Below are 3,281 nucleotides of genomic sequence, written 5' to 3'. Positions count from 1 at the left end.
GTCGGGCTCCCTGCTCAGCGGGGAGCCTGCTTCTCCCTCTCTCTGCCTGGTTGTGATCTCTGTCAAATAAATAAATAAAATCTTTCAAAAAAAAAAGTGTCATCTTAAACTGCAAGGATATCCATTAAACATCACAATTAAACATGACAAAGGAGAAGCCATGTTGTCAAAATATCCATTTAACCCACCCAAACATCTCAAACCCACGCTTTGCTGACCTTTGATAACCTCATTTTTTAAAGTTTCTTTTCCTTTTTTTAAACAAGAGAAAGTAGACAGGTACATGTTGGTAAATGTTAATTGCACAAATCCACATAAAGAGACAGTGTAATCTCTGAGCACAATATAGGGAAAAGGCTAGAATTCTATGCACTACTACACAGGGGCCTAGTACCTTCCAGCTTTCAGCATAGCTAAGGGAGCAGAAGGTTTTTCTTTTTTCCCCACAGAGCACAGTGGTGTTGATTCCATAAAGTTTTTGTTGAGACAAGGAGAAATAAAAATGAATTTGGAACAGAAGGGGGTAGAGATTCTTCTCCCATTATATTCCCCCTGAATAAGTTGAGAACCATGGTATAAAAGGAGAGAAAAGAGACTTCAGAAAGCAGGGTGAATGAGCACCAGAGGGAGGGGAAAAACACTGCAACTTGATCCCAGGGATTGGAGAAAATTAACAAAGGAAGGTTGGAATCCAACAGTGTTCCATTAAGTCATCTTCTCCTGCATCCTCCTCCTTTTATCCCCTCATCATCATCTTCCTCATCTTTATCCTCATCTCCTTCTTCAATATCTTCCAATCATTTTATTTCTTCCTTCCCCCTTTTCATCAACCATATGAAGAACCAAGTAGTACTATAATGAAATGGCCAAATACCATCTTTGATGACCACTCCTATCTCATCTGCACCTGCCTCAGAATGGTCAGTAAATCAGGTGGAGCTCTCTGGTTCCTCATGCTGTCTCTTCCTGCTGATTTTATTCTGCGTTTGACTTGAATGTTTTGTCAGATCCTTTCCAGATTTCCATTTGATTTCAGTGGACTTTGATGATGGATCACTACTCTTATTCAGATGAAATTCTTTGGGGGAGAACTTTATTTTCAAAGTAAGGGTTTTCATCAAAATTAAGATCTATTCTGTAACCTGATTTAATACTCCAAGCAGTGCAGACACTTGTGGATGGCTGACATATGTTATTACCCAAAGATTCAGGATTTTGGCAATAAATTCCAACCTCTTCTGGAAAATGGCTGGCAGAGTTGTTACATTTCTTTTCTACTTTCAAAATCACCTCAGTGGCTTGTTCATTAAGTCTGTTTATTTCATTTTGCATTTCATTAATATGTTCAGTTGCTTCTTGCTGTTTCTTTTTCTCCCCTGGCAAGTGCTGAGAGGTTGACATCGCCTCTGGCTAGGGGGCAGGAGGCAATCTTGGTTTCTTCCTTTGAGGTAGGACTGAAGACTGCCATTTGGGGGCCATGCTATGAGGAAACTCCATAAAACCAGGAGAGATGCACATCTGGAAGAAGTTCTGATTACTCCAAAGTTAACTTATCTTATTTTAAATAATTATTTACATGTCCATTTTGCCTTACACAAATACTTGATTTTATTCATCTGTATATTCTTATCATGCTTTCCATATACTGTTTAAACATTTAAACATTACTGTTGAAACATAAGTACAAGAAAACATTGTTATTGCAGGGTGAGCACAGGATTACAGTGACTTTATTTTATGACAAAAATTATCCTAGTACTTTCTAATAGATTAATTTAATCCATGTAACTTCATACTTTGGGAAACAAAGAACAAGGGAAGTAAGGATAGCGTGTGAAGGTGAAAGATGGTGACTATAACAGAACATGAATCCAGATTTTTCTGACTACAAAACTCAAACCCTTTCTACTTCATCATACACCACTCTAGTTTGTTACTGCCAATACTATGAATACAGTTTTATTTCAGTGGGCCAGATTCACCTTAGTCAAAGATGGGCTTAAATTGTAAAAGCTGAGATTTCCTGAAAGCTCTTGCCCCACCAGTTCGTGATTTCATAAAGAAACAAATGTTTTGTAATTTAGGCATTATTTTTTATCTATAGGTATAGTCCCAAAATGCATAACACAAAACTGAAATAGCAGAAATTGAGCCATAGTTTTGTTGAAACACACTAGTATAACCAGAATATGCAAAATAATCATACCTTTTCTGAAATAGTGTATTACATATTAAGAAAGCAAAAAAAGCTGGTTTTGTTCTCCTCTCCAAGTATTTTCTTCTTAAACCACTTTTAGTTTGTATTCTAGTCCTTACACAAGAGATAAGCTACAATTCTACTGTTACTAGCTCATTTTTGTTGACTTTGAGCAGGTTATCAACTATTTTAGTCTCCTCGTCTGTAAAAAAAAAAAAAAAAACGCAGAGAGAAATATCGAAATTTAGGTAATAAATTTGTTCTCAAAGGGATTAGAATTCAGCTCAAGAAGAAAACTTCGTACTGTACTACAACGACGTGAACAATTATCACAACATATTTGTAACTTATTAACTATAAAATTACTTCCTCATTTCGGAAGTATTATTCTGCCCTTTGCCTGATATTTAGTGTGGTATCATTTGGTTTAGGACATACAATACTGTACAATAATGAAATATCAGACTATGTGGGTTACTAATATTATTCAAAAAATTATAATCTTATGATGGTTAAGTAAGTTTTTACTTGCACTTATGTGGTATAAAATACAGTATAAAAACAAATGATCTGGTTATATTCTTCAACAATTACCAACTTTACCTTATCCGTCCTCGTGATTATAAAGGAAAAACAAATATATCTGATATACATTATTTTTGAGGGTGTTTTGCTTTAAAAAGTCTTGGAAATCAAGTTAATAATATACTTAAAAACTAAAAAATAAACTGAAATAACAATTTTCTAGTTTTTCCCCATTTTCTCATTCCCAGGTAAAGAGATATCTCTAAGAAGAAAAGGGCTAAGGCTCCTAAATCTAGGGCCTTATTTTTCTCATCTGTAAATTGGGGATCTGTAAATTTTCTCATCTGTAAATTGTAAAATCTAGATCTTAATGTGGATTGAGATTACATTTGTCTCTCAGAAAAGGACACAAAACCTAGCATTCTTCCACTTACCATTTGACTGATCTTGCCCAAGTTACTTTACTACTTTGAACTTTTGTTTTACTCATTTGTCAAATGGGGCTAATATGTCTAGTTTATGTAGGTTTGTTTTGAGGATCAGATAAAAAAAATGTGAA

General features: G+C 34.9%; 1 pseudogene; it reads right to left on the bottom strand.

Annotated features, from left to right (window-relative positions):
* Nucleotides 1-442: 442 nt before the first annotated feature.
* Nucleotides 443-2,895, bottom strand: LOC116567832 (annotated as a pseudogene).
* Nucleotides 2,896-3,281: the final 386 nt, after the last annotated feature.

The sequence above is a fragment of the Mustela erminea genome, chromosome 10, assembly GCF_009829155.1.
Source record: "Mustela erminea isolate mMusErm1 chromosome 10, mMusErm1.Pri, whole genome shotgun sequence".
Classification (NCBI taxonomy): Eukaryota; Metazoa; Chordata; class Mammalia; order Carnivora; family Mustelidae; genus Mustela; species Mustela erminea.
Note: the sequence above shows the minus strand (reverse complement) of the source record. Positions and strands in the feature narration are given on the sequence as shown.